Consider the following 13,479-nt stretch of genomic DNA (forward strand, 5'->3'; position numbering starts at 1 on the left):
AATAAACATTTAGAATCTGCCCATAAATATATATATATATATATACATATATACATATATATATATATATATATATATATGAACCTTACCAAATAACACTAAAAAATTGAATGATCTAATCTGCAGTAATTATTTTCCACTTAGAACTCTTGCCCTACTTGTTTCGGGGCTCGCAAAATTTCAAAATCCCTGGTAGCCCTTCGGGCAGGCACTCTTCAGTTTTTGGTAGCCCAAAATAAATTTAACTAGCCCGAAAAAAAACATGAGAACAATTTTTTGATGGATGTTTTGTTTCCTTTACAGTAATATACATTAAAGTATAATATTGTAAAGGAAACAAAACATCCATCAAAAAATTGTTAAAACACAAATTACAACAATTGTATGAAAATTACATATTTGGAACTGTGTAGAACATGAATCAGTCTGTGTCAGATCCTGAATCTGAAAATTTCCACTGAAATCACGGGTAAGAGGCAAGTGGAACCAAGATCGAGGCCATTTGCTTTTTGAAGTTTGCAAAGACTGCTAAATGTTGCCAATGGTGGTTCACTCTTTGGAACATAGTACACTGTTCTAAACAGATTTTTCAGGACTTCTTGTTGTGCTTGGTTTATTTTTAGTATGTTTTTGCAATTGGTGTTTGTTCAGGGAAAGATATTGCAGACTGGGCAATAATGCATTTCTCATGGATTCTGATGGGGTCTTTCTTAAAATTACTGGTCCCAGTAACAAAGGCGCTTGTCGACTCAGATATCGAGGGAAACTCACGACACACCCGGCAGAACATTATTGTATTTACGTTGTCATATTCCAGCCACAGAAATTCTTTTGTCCATGAAACCAAAAAAGCTACGCTTTCTTTTTGCCTCATAGTCTGATTTGTCATAACTTTTCCCTTTTGTGGTAAGCTTTTCTTTGGCTGTCCCTTCTTCACCCTGACCTGTCTTATTTGGCTCAGCAGAACTAAAATTCCCACGTAAATCCTGCTGCTTTTACACACGTACTTACATAACGGTCGGCGATTCTCTGCACAATCCACCTCTCACATGTTTAAGCTTGCTGTGGGAGATTTCACTTGTCACGTTTGAATAGTAGCTAATGAGTGATAAGACGATGTCAGAGGAATTGGTGCGCAATTAATCTGTCACTCACCAATCATTACTGCCGCTCACTATACACAGTTCGCACGATCGCAAAGTGAAAGTGAAAGCCAAAAAATAAGAAGAAGCGCAAATTCAAACTCGATTTCACATATTGACAGAGGCTCGTCGATGCCAATGACATAATTACCCAGCTACATTTGAGAAAGAATGGAACAGCATTGACATATATTTTTCCTTCCTATGATAGCCCGACGGGCAGGGCTGAGTTAGATTTTGGTAGCCCGACTGTTTATTAGCCTTTTTAAGTGATTATTGTAATTATGTTTATCTTGGTGTCACATTTAATCATCCACTGCTCTAAAAATATCCTGTGTGTGTGTGTGTGTGTGTGTGTGTGTGTGTGTGTGTGTGTGAAGTGATTTCAGTAGCATAGAGGTGTATCTGGGCCGCCACAGCAGGTCAGCTTCAAACCCAAATGAAGTAAATCGGACAGTGGTCAACTTCACCTGCCATCCTGAATTCAACTCATCAACTCGTGAGAACGACATTTGTCTTCTGAAGCTGTCGGCTCCTGTGAATTTCACAGACTACATTCAGCCGATCTGCTTAGCCTCAGAAAACAGCACGTTCGACAATGAGACCAGCAGCTGGGTCATCGGTTTTGGTGACGATGGTAAGTTATAAAATATTTATTTTCCTATACACATTTGTGCTTAGAAAGGCCTGATCTATGAATTCCCTCCATTTAGGTAATGATTCCAACACCCTGCAAGAGCTAAGAATAAAAATAGTGGAAAACTTTAAGTGCAAATTCATCTATGAAGACTACTTTAGGATCGCCGTTGTGACAGAGAATGAGATCTGTGCTGGCTTCGAGGCTGGAGGCATTGATCCATGTCAGGTAAACACATCTTCTTGTTTATTTGTCATGTAATCTGTTGTTGACTGTCACAGTGATAATCTATTGCTTTTATTTTGGTTTATTGTTTTGCTGTAGTTGTCCTAAAACTGCATATTAATCGTTATTTTCAACAGCTAATTAATTTCCCACCATCAAACATAATAGGACATGTTTATACCATGAAACAACATCCTTTAATAATTTTGTGAAAGCTTCTCTTTATGGCAGTGGTTCCCAAACTTTTTTTGCTGGGCCCCCCGTGTATGCCCCCTTTTACAATAAAATCTTCTCGCCCCCCGCTAAAAAGCAAAAAATGACAAATCTGGTGACTTTTGTTGGTGTTTTCCTGAGACCTGACGATGTCCTAAAATGTACACCGTACTTGTGGGCACCTCGCACATGCCAAAGCGCTCACAGGCGGCAGATCGTCCTCAAGTAGCAGTCTCCTGCTGTCAGAGCAGAAGATGCTGACCCCTACGCGTCCAAACTGCAAATGAATCGCGCATGAGCAAACTCGCTGCTCCCGCCCTGACTGTAGCGCAGTCAGTTCTTGTTTTACGCGTACTTTTTGTGGATCACAAGGTTAAAGACTACTTAAACACGCACACACACACACAAAGTAACTCCGCAAGCGTGCCTATTTCGGGTCACTTTTTCTGGTACCAAGCGCAGATAAAGGAAGTGGGTTGGAATTGTGACATTGAAAAAAACAATCATTTTTAAAATAATTTAATTTGTAGTTCTAAATATATTTTAACTGCATTTAGGGTTTGTTTGTTTTTTACTCACTTTATGTCTCTTTCATGATGTTATTTATCTCTCCAACAACATAGGTTACAATTACATAAGCACGACCAATTACGCAAATTGGGCGATGAAGTCATTTAGCGACTTCTAGCGACTTTTAGGACAGCCAATAGCGATTTTCCTTACTGAGGAGTTGGCAACACTGCCAACCACACGCATCCATATTTTGCTTTCAAACTCCATGGCAGTTTATTTGACACCTAAAACCTTATGTAAACAATGGAACAAATAAAAGTAAACAGCAATAAATTACAGGTAGCAATAAAATAAAATACTACCTCTTTTAATTAACAGAAAAACAAACCATCTTTATGGTGTAATTATTTTAGATGTAGTTGTTTTTTTGTTTTGTTTTTACTTTGTAAGAATATTCAACATTGCTATCAATACATTTTTCAAAATAATGCCTCTCTGTGCAAAATGGTTTTAAAAACATAAACAACTGTGGGTACTGTTTGTCCATGATTTGGACAGCCTAGCGCGTGCTCTTGAAGCAGGGGAAACAAATTCTGTCAGTGATACCTACCTTGGATGAAGCCAAAGGCAAGATATGTTTCATCATATTTTCTAGTCTTTGGTTTGGAAACATATTTGGTGATGCGTCATCTGAGCTCCGTCAAAAACCTGTCCATTATGCTAACAGTGTCCAAGCATTCTTTTCTTTTCTTTTTTATTCATACTGTGCCCCCCTTGCAATGGCTCTGCGCCTGGTCTGGTCTAAAAATTCACCAAAAGCCGAAATGTGGAGCTGTCTGCTGTGGGGACCTGTTGTTAATTATGGAAGGCCAGGAATGAATGAATGAATTAAGTACACCATTAAATAATTGTGTCAATAATTATTTAAAATTGGAATTAATTAATGAAGTTAATATTTAAATAATTAATTAAATGCCCATTCATTTCATTTAAAACATTTGATACTTTATTTATTTCTTTATTTCAAATTTTAATTAATTATTGGCACATGTATTTAATTATTTAATGATGTTTTTATTTAATTCATATTGGCAGTCCTGACCCTGGGCTGGTCTTCATGAATTAATCTTATCTGTCAGCCTCACACATCAAACTCAGGGGGCGGGGTTAATACTGATCGAGTCAAAAGCATTGCAGGACCTCTTATAGGTATTTAATGCACTTTAATGCACAAGAATGATGTGCAGAATGAATTTTGCACTGTAAACCAAACTTAGCAGTAGAAAGAAAGATAGAAAGATGCCATCTATGTCCACTGTGAATGACCATCTTTGTACAGAGGTGGTGGCTTACAACACCAACTGTCTGCCATCTATAATCCAGGTTAGAGATCCCTTCCCAGATGTCTTAACATTCAGTGACATCTCGAGTCCTTCGAGTCCTCGAGTCCTCAGTAAACACATGATAGGGTGGGGCTCACCTGAAAGATTTGCCGAATGTCACCCACACCTGTTTTCACACCTTGGTTGGTGTGATTAGGCAGAGGAACAAAATGGGGTCCAGGACCCTCTTAGGGACACTCCCAACAGGGTTTATAAATCTGGAACGCTCCACCAATTGCTCTTAGAACTGAAGAAGCTTCAAAGACGAGAAGTGAAACGTCTTCAAGAAACTTAAAGAGGACCAGACGCTTTTCTTTCCAAGCTCCTTAGACTATGATGCCTATTGTTAAAACCTTTAAACATTAACCTATCACTTAATCTTTGATTTGGATCTTTGCGAAGACAAACTGGATGACTTCTTCAGTCTCAAACATTTAAACAGAGCTCTGCTTCAGAGTCACATGCAAAGTATCCTCTGATGGAGAACAGAATCTCTTAGAGATAGAATTTAATGCACTTTAAGAATCATGTGCAGATGTAATTTCAGACATGTAATTTTATGTAACCCTTGGCTGCTGCTGCCAACCCTTGGCTGGTCAAGCTGCTAATATTCACACATAGAGGACATAGAACTGGGAGAATAGGTCAAAGGTGTATGTGAGAAGCAGACACGACAGAGCTGCCGTTAGTGGGATAAGGAGGGATAAGCCAAAGCAAGGAGAACAAAGTGTGCGAACGAGTGGGCAGCAAGGACATAAGATAGGGAGGCAGGAGATAGAGAGGGACCAGCAGGAACTAGTTGTTAGAGACAAAGGTTTTTGATTTCTGTGTGTCAGTGTGTGCTGCTGGAACTGCCCCAGTGGATTTTGATGTTGGCTGAGCTGTGAAAATCCCCAAGTACATAAAATTAATTGATTATTTATTCTGAGAAAAAACAGGAATGGAGTATTACACTGTTTTATGATGCTTTATACTGCTGATTTATAAGAAATGCTGTTTGCAGAGAGTCATGACCTTATTTGTCTGATTAGAAAGAACAAAACATACTGCACAGGAAGCCAAGGTTGTAACTTAGGCTCACTGAGAGAGGGAAAGAATGTGAATGCTTATTTTGGAGGGGGGCCGAAGCTATAAGAATGTGAGAAACAGTCAGACACTTTGAGATGTGGCAGAAAACCCTCCCGTCCACATCTCCTGTCCGGACATTTGTAATGCTCAAAGTACTGTATGGAATAAAGAGCTTGTTGATTGAGCATTAAACAGCGAGTGTTGTTCTTCCTTCAGCATGATCAAAGATTTGGGATATTTAACCATGTACACAGACAGAATGCTACCAAACCCCATAATGTCCTTAGAGGAGAAAAGAAAAACTTATCAGGTTTGTTACAGTCTGTTAAAGAGCTGTGTGGGGAATTTGGTTTCAACATTACACAACATTTTAGGAAATAGATATATCACTGTTCTGAACAAAAAGCACTAATACCAGCAGGTCTGACTGGATTCTTTGGTGAGGCCCTGATAACTTATAGAGGTGGGTGGAGCTGAACATACTGATATAGATATGTAGATATACCTGAAACAGTTTCAGATAACGATGGCTCTCCAGCAGTGTGTGTGCTGTTTCACTGTGGTGACCATTTTCTTATGCCATGGTGGGAAAAAAGTTGAATTTTTCTTCAGTTATTTTGTCATTACTGAGGTTCTATCAGGGTGGAAGAAGTGCGAGATTAATTAGAGGTACAAATGTGACTATTCTAAATGAAATGTTTCACCTAGATACAAGGAAATAGTCCATTTAACATTATTGCCATTCAGAGTCATATCTAATATTATAATGTAATCAAAGAAACTCAAGTCACTGGATTTCTTCACGTTCACAGTGACGCACACTTCTTTATTTGATATCAACATTTTCAGCTCTATTCAGTCAGTTTCTCTCTTTTACAAAGTGCAGATGTTTCATGTTCTCATCTTTGTTAGTTTACTTTGTGGTGTTAATGCACATTGACAGAAACAGTTTGGTTTTAACAGCCTTAGTTGTTGTTGTTTTAGCTGTTTTAGTTGACTTATTTTATTTATGTTCTGATGTTCTTAGTTCACTTTGTTGTGTCAGTTATTTTTTTGTGATTTGGAAATTCAGCTGAAAGTAACTGCATATATTAGTTTATTGTGATATATGCAGTTACTGATGTTATCCTGATTTTTGATTTATTTGTTTTGAGTGAATTGTGAAAAAAAATTGAATTATTTGATCAGAATTTAATAAATTATTTGTTTATTTATTTAAAAAGTATTTAATTAATGACAGATTTAATTAATTGATTATTTACTTCACATTCAATTAATTATTGACACTTTTGACAATTTAATTAGTTATTTAATGATGTTTTTATTTAATTCAATTTGGCAGTCCTGACCCTGGGCTGGTCTTCATGAATTAATCTTATCTGTCAGCCTCACACATCAAACTCAGGGGGCGGGGTTAATACTGATCGAGTCAAAAGCATTGCTTTGGACAGGAGGCCATTCTTTTTAATGGGCGTTTCTCGACACCAGCAACCGGCATGGGGAAACTAACTGAACTGTACTTTGAAAAACCCTGTTTGTGTGTCACCAAATACACCATTAATATTTTTTTTATCTGAGAATGTAGTGGTTTAATCTTCAGATATCTGATCAGTTTGTCAAGATATAGCCATCTTATCTGTGAGCCTCACCCATCAAACTCAGGGGGCGGGGTTCTATAATCCAGTGTTAACCCTCTCGAGGCAGGCGTTGCTGATTTGCAACAGTTAAAAACTAACAACCTGATTACCCCACATACATATTTTATGATTTTTTTTTACTCAGAAGTACCACTGCAGGACTTGGTTGTGCATTAGCAACTAAAACTTAATTTGAGCCTGAGAGGGTTAAGATCCCTTCCCAGATGCTTTAACGCCCACGCACACCCTGGGCCATCTGACCTCAGGGAATCACATGATAGGGTGTGTCTGTGAAGGTTCTCAGTCATCCAGGTCATCGTAGTCAAAGGAGTTTGCAAAGAAAAGCGTCTGGACTTCTTTAAGTCCTTTGTCCCTCCTTGGGGGGATACTCCCACTGGGTTTAAATCTGGGACTCTCAGCCATTTGACCTTAGAACTGAAGAAGCTTCTCGGATGAGAGGTGAAACGTCTTCAAGCAACTTAAAGAAGTCCAGACGCTTTTCTTTGCAAACTCCTTTGACATGATAGGGTGGAGCCAGGTTTCACAATGAGCTCACCCGAAACCTTGGCTGATTCTGACCCACACCCGTCTTCACACCTTGGCTCATGTGATTAGGTAGAGGATCATGAGGGGGTCCATTGTCCCTCATGGAGGGACACTCCCACAATGTTTAAATCTGGGACTCTCCACCATTTGACCCTAGAACTGAAGAAGCTTCTCGGATGAGAGGTGAAACATCTTCAAGCAACGTAAAGAAGTCCAGACGCTTTTCTTTCCAAGCTCCTTAGACTACGATGACCTGGATGACTGAGAACCTTCACAGACATTCACTTTTAATATTATTTTAGCCAAGAACGTAATGGTTTAATCTTCAGATATCTGGTCGGTTTATCAAGATGGAGCCTCTTTGCAAAAGTGCTTCGATGATTTCGGAGATGTCTGCCCAGCCCAGTCTCACGGAAAAACGTGATAGATCCGTAATAATTAATTAAAATGTGAAATAAATAAATAAGTAATTAAATGTGTCATTAATTAAATAAAATTTGAAAAAATAAAATACTAATTTATTAAATGTTTTAAATGAAATAAATGGGCACTTAATTAATTATTTAACTAATTAATTACAATTTTAATTCATTAATGACACATTAAATTAATTATTTAATGGTATATTTAATTAATTCATTTTGTCAATCCTGGTCCTCCAAAGTTAATAAGATGCAACTGATTCTTTATAGTTCATAAAAATATGCATAGAGTGTAGGGCTGCTCAATTAATCGAATTTTAATCTCGATTACGATCTGGGTTTTCAACGATCATTAAAAATGCCTGAGCCGATTATTAGCACCTCCCTCGTGCTTTACTCTCACGCTGCTCCGTGTGGCAAATCGAGCGCACCTCTCTGCGTTTCGAACACGCGTCACAACAATTAAGAGGACCCGAGGGAAGCTCGGAAAGCTCGGAAAGCTAAGCAGAAGTTATTTGGAGAGGAGAGGATAATGGCTGCTGAAGAAAGAATGCCGTTGGTTGAAAAGAGAGGTAAAACGACTTCAGTGGTGTGGAAACCAATGTTCCCTCTAAGCTGCGCACGTGCGCAATTGCGCACTGCTGGCACGGTCTCTGCGCACAGAAAATCTGCGTTGCGCACAAAAAAAATCTAACCTGAATTGAAATTAAAATTAAAACTTTAACAATTCTGTTTTGCAGTGTTAGTCAGTAAGTGACTGGCTGCTCCTGTATGGGATTAGAATGATGCCACCTTATCCTATAGTCCAGCCAATAATGCGATTCACATTCGTATATACGCAGCCAATCAACGTCGTTGACAGGCTATGACAGCGTCCTTATGTGCCGACAACGGTGTTTTAGCTAGCAAAGCGGCGTGGCTGATGTGCAGTGAAGCCACATTAATGACAACCAGGGGCGATTCTAGGATCAGAGCTTTGGGGGTGCTGAGCACCCAGAGAGCTGCCCATCCAGGCAAGATAAACTTTACACGTCATGATGAGACTTCTTCCCTGTCTCTGTCAGTCCCTGCATCCTTAAATGTCTCCAGTTGTCCGGAGTTCCCTCTGACTGTCTCCTTGGTGCATTTAAACCCCTGTTCCTCCCTGTCCTCATCGTCTGTTGTCTTCATCTCCGCTATCAGTCATCATAATTTTACCATCTCTGTGCAAGTCTGCAAATTTCTTTATTAAATCATAAGATTCTTAAATTCATGAAGTCTCTCTGCCTGGGTCCTCGTCACAAAACATGACATCACTGTTTTGTACATTTTAACACAATTTAATCCCCACATTTGTGAAAGAAAAGCAAAACACTTTTTTGAGAAGTCTTTAACAAAACCATCAAATCTGATAAAGGTTATTTAAATGATGCTCATAGTGAGTAAGAAGTAAACTGAGTGCATGTTTTGGACAGAGATTCACTTTTAATGTGTATGTATAATATAATACAGATACATAAAAAACACTCCCAAAACAGAATAAATTATTACAAAATATTAATAAAAAACTATAAAAATGGAGGCAACTCTGCCTGTGGTAGAATGTATACAATGTATGAAAAAATCTTTACTGCAGATATTAATTTGACTAATTTAATAATACTAATTTTGTGTTGTAAGATTTATGAGTTTCATGCTTTCATAGTGGTACTTGGGAGAGCTTGACATTTTTCTCAGGTGGTACACACTGTAAAAAGTTTGAGAAACACTGATAAGTGTTTCTCTGCCGCATAAGTCTGTATGCGGCAGTTATACAGACAACTGGACAGTCCAAAGGTTGGCCTACCTACTACTGGCTGAGGTTTTAGTAGAGTTGTGGCTGAACCACATAAAAATATATCATTCATTTTAATCTCCCCAATCAATGATAATGTTATGTTGGAATGTTGTTAAAGAGGGTCAAAAAAGTTTCAACCCAGTTTGTTTTGCAGATTCTGTATAGCAGCTTTAATATAGGGAGAACACAACTTCCTGATTGTGTGAGTAAAATCAGGTTTTTTCTCTTCGTCAGTTTAACAGTTTCTGTTTTGCCTGTCACTGTTCCCTGTCTGTTTCCTTACCTGGTTCTTCCTGACCTTGTACTTTCTCCTCACGTTCCCCTCTTTCCTCTCTCCCTCTTCAGACTGACAATCATACACAAATAGATTGTATTCAATTCAATATAAAATATTGAAACACTGATCCAACATTATCATTTATTGATGGATCATTTGTTCTTACACTTTTACCTGAATGTGGCTTCTGTTTTTGAAAAAACTTCCTTATATCCATTATGAACCTGGCTGTCTCTCTGTACACACACACACACACACACACACACACACACACACACACACACCAGGAGTTATAAGGTTAATGGGCATTCAGGCAGTTAGCTAGTTAGTATCCATTTCAAACAGGACAGTGGTAACAACAGCAGGCTACGGACAATTTTAAGTTTTAGATTTTAAATAGGCTGTATACATTTCAGTGGGAGCAACAGGACGGTCAAATGTCGCTGAATTTACTACAGAGCAGGACGGATTGTAGGGTAGCAAACATCATTGGAAAACACGTTTTCAACACTGCAGGTTACCTGGTGTAAGGTTTTTCAGCTAAAAAGAAACATGACTCCTATCTAACTACATAAAGAGTAACTGAAGGTTAAATGCTGCTAATATGTCCTGTTTTAATCCAGGCACTCCACCTCCGCTCCGCTGCATCTCAGCCACCATCGCTCTGGCAGCAACGACACTAGAGCCAGAGTGGGGGCGAGCTGGAACAAACCATTTTGGGAGGGGGGAGGGGTTATCTATACTTTTGTTGTTAAAATGTTCCGTCTCAACCAAGTACTGTATGCTTTTTATATATTTAGTAGTGTGTCACACAAACAGCAAATATTGTCAAAAAAAAAGTAAGAAATCTTTGGGGGTGCTTTGATTCATTTTGGGGGTGCTTCAGCACCCCCAAAAATGGGCTAAAATCGCCCCTCATGACAACGTGTACAACCATTGGAGATGTGAGCAGGACAGACGAACAATTGACGGAAAAAGTGTGGACTTTATACCAGTTTTTAAATTGTGTTGATAGGCCACGTAAAACCAGAGTTATGATAAAAATATCTGCAATGTTTGGTTTTCTTCCTGAATACTATCGTTGTTTATATTTACTGCGGTAAAAACGGCGTTTTATAAGGAAACCACTCTCCGCCTGTGAGCAAAAACAAAACCAAAAAAACCCCCACCCTTTCCTATTGGTTGAAAAAAGTACCTTGTCGACCAATCAAAAATTGATATGCAACGTGGCATCTAGTTGTTAAGAAACGGGGGGAAGTTTTAGGAGTGACGGCGGTGTTCTGAGATGTGAGAGATTTGAGACGTTTAGCGCAAATCTTGTGTAGTTAGTGTGTAGTTAGTGTGTAGTGTAGTCAATAGTTTTGTTGTGTGTGTCAGAACAATGAGGCGACTGCTGAATGTTACAGGTGTTACAGCAGTGATACATCTCCTGTTGTCAGGCCTGCAGGTATCAGGCTGCTGTTCTCCTTTATCTCATAGTGGACAGAAATTATTTTTTGGAGTGGCACAAATAATTTGTGTGGCATCAAATTTGATGCAGAACAGCTGATTGTTCTGTAAATAGTTTGAAATGTTTATTTAAAAAAAGGCCTTGGCTGCATTAAAAAAATAAATAGCTGCAAAAACTTTGTTGTTTGCCAAACTGAGTTCCTTTTTTGAAGTAGTAACTATATAATTAATTGCCCAACATTGGTCATTATATACTGTATTTGGCAGACAGAGTTACAGGACTCTCTCCCAGACCACAGACTCATAATACAAGTCAGAGCTTTATGAAAAAAAAGAAAAGAAAGAAAGTTGTGTTTTCAAAATTGGAGTTCAAGTTATTTTTACTTCCAATAGTGTTAACATACTACACAGGTCATGAACAGGATTTTTTAAATTTTCATTGTAAGTGGGCTAAAGCAGTTAATTAAAAGTAGTCTAACATAAATGTAAATGCTGTAATTTGATTATTTTAATAAACCATGTAACTTGGATGGATTAGATGCTGGCGTGACCACAGTGCACACGTCTGATGTCGCTCACAGTGGTCCAAGGGACGCTCAGGGAGTTTGTGTGTTCACTCAGACACATGAAATATTTGAGGGAACATTGGTGGAAACATTATGGGTTCGCGGAGTCAGACGTGGATCAAATATTTTGCAGTATTTTGAAGTTCACTAAACATAAATGTTTACATTGGACGCCGCCTAGAACGTCTCTCCAGGAAAACAGGACTTACTATTCACAAGGACATGTATCTCAGCCATATACAACACTATAAAGAAGCTATTCATCATGCTAAATCTGCTTACTACACCTCTGTTATTGAATCTGCTGAAGGAAACACTCGCACTTTGTTTTCTACATTGCACAATATTGTTAAACCCCCAGATACCTTTGCCATACATACACACTCTGCCGCAGTTTGCAACAAATTTATGGACTTTTTTTACACCAAGATTGAGAATCTCCATCAACAATTGCCCTCGTCCTGTGAAATGGTCAATTGTTCTATCTGCATTTTCTGCCCTTCTCAGCTGTCATCCTCTCTATCCAATTTTGAACTTCCCACAATAACTCAGCTATCTTCCATAATTACTAACTTAAAGTCATCATCATGTAAACTTGATCCACTGCCGACAAATCTTGTTAAACTCTCATTCCCGTCTCTTGCCCCACTGATTGCTAATATCGTACACTCCTCTCTTATATCTCTTTCTGTTCCTTCTTCTCTTAAAACTGCAATAATAACTCCAATACTGAAAAAGAATGGTTCAGATCCCTCCAATCTAAATAATTTCAGGCCAATTTCAAATCTCCCTTTCCTAGCAAAAATTCTTGAAAAGATAGTGGCTGCACAGGTTCATCATCATCTCATTGGAAATAACTTGTACGAACAGTTTCAGTCCGGCTTCCGTTCATATCACAGTACAGAAACAGCCCTAGTAAAAATCACCAATGATCTTCTGCTTGCAGCTGATTCTGGACTTATATCCATCCTCATTCTCCTTGACCTTACAGCAGCTTTCGATACTATCTCCCACCGCATCCTCCTTCACACATTAGCATCTATTGGCATCAAATGTACAGTACTCGCCTGATTTACTTCTTATCTCTCTGGCCGCTCACAGTTTGTTCAGTTACTCCCTCACAGATCAGTATCTACTCCAGTTAATTCCGGTGTACCCCAAGGCTCTGTCCTGGGTCCTTTACTTTTTATCATCTATCTCCTACCCCTAGGTAATATTTTTAGGAAGCATAACATCCAGTTTCACTGCTACGCAGATGACACCCAGCTCTACCTATCCTCCAAACCCACAGCTACTCTCCCACCTACATCCATTTCTGACTGTTTAAGTGAAATCAAGGTCTGGTTTACGCACAACTTTCTTAAACTTAATGGCAATAAAACAGAATTCATTTTAATAGGCACCAGATCAAAACTGACTACAGTTCCAACCAGTCCTTCATTATCCATTGATAATTCTGTTGTCACATCCTCCCCTCAGGTTAAGAGTCTTGGTGTCATTCTCGACAGCACTCTGTCCTTCACAGCACATATAAATAATATCACTCGGTCTTCCTACTTTCATCTCCGTAATATTAACCGTCTTCA

At 38.7% G+C, this 13,479-nt stretch overlaps 1 protein-coding gene across 2 annotated transcripts in view; it reads left to right on the plus strand.

Annotated features, from left to right (window-relative positions):
- LOC102083100 (testisin) overlaps positions 1–13,479 on the plus strand; it is a 90,522-nt gene that overhangs the window by 6,682 nt on the left and 70,361 nt on the right. The window contains exons 4-5 of one of the 2 annotated variants that reach the window (XR_003217533.1): positions 1,523–1,779; positions 1,856–2,007. The exons of the other annotated variant lie outside the window; for it this stretch is intronic. The gene's annotated coding sequence lies outside the window, so the exon portion shown is untranslated. The remainder of the gene's footprint in view (positions 1–1,522; positions 1,780–1,855; positions 2,008–13,479) is intronic. 2 annotated transcript variants of the gene reach the window in all.

This window comes from Oreochromis niloticus, linkage group LG3 (assembly GCF_001858045.2).
Source record: "Oreochromis niloticus isolate F11D_XX linkage group LG3, O_niloticus_UMD_NMBU, whole genome shotgun sequence".
Classification (NCBI taxonomy): domain Eukaryota; kingdom Metazoa; phylum Chordata; class Actinopteri; order Cichliformes; family Cichlidae; genus Oreochromis; species Oreochromis niloticus.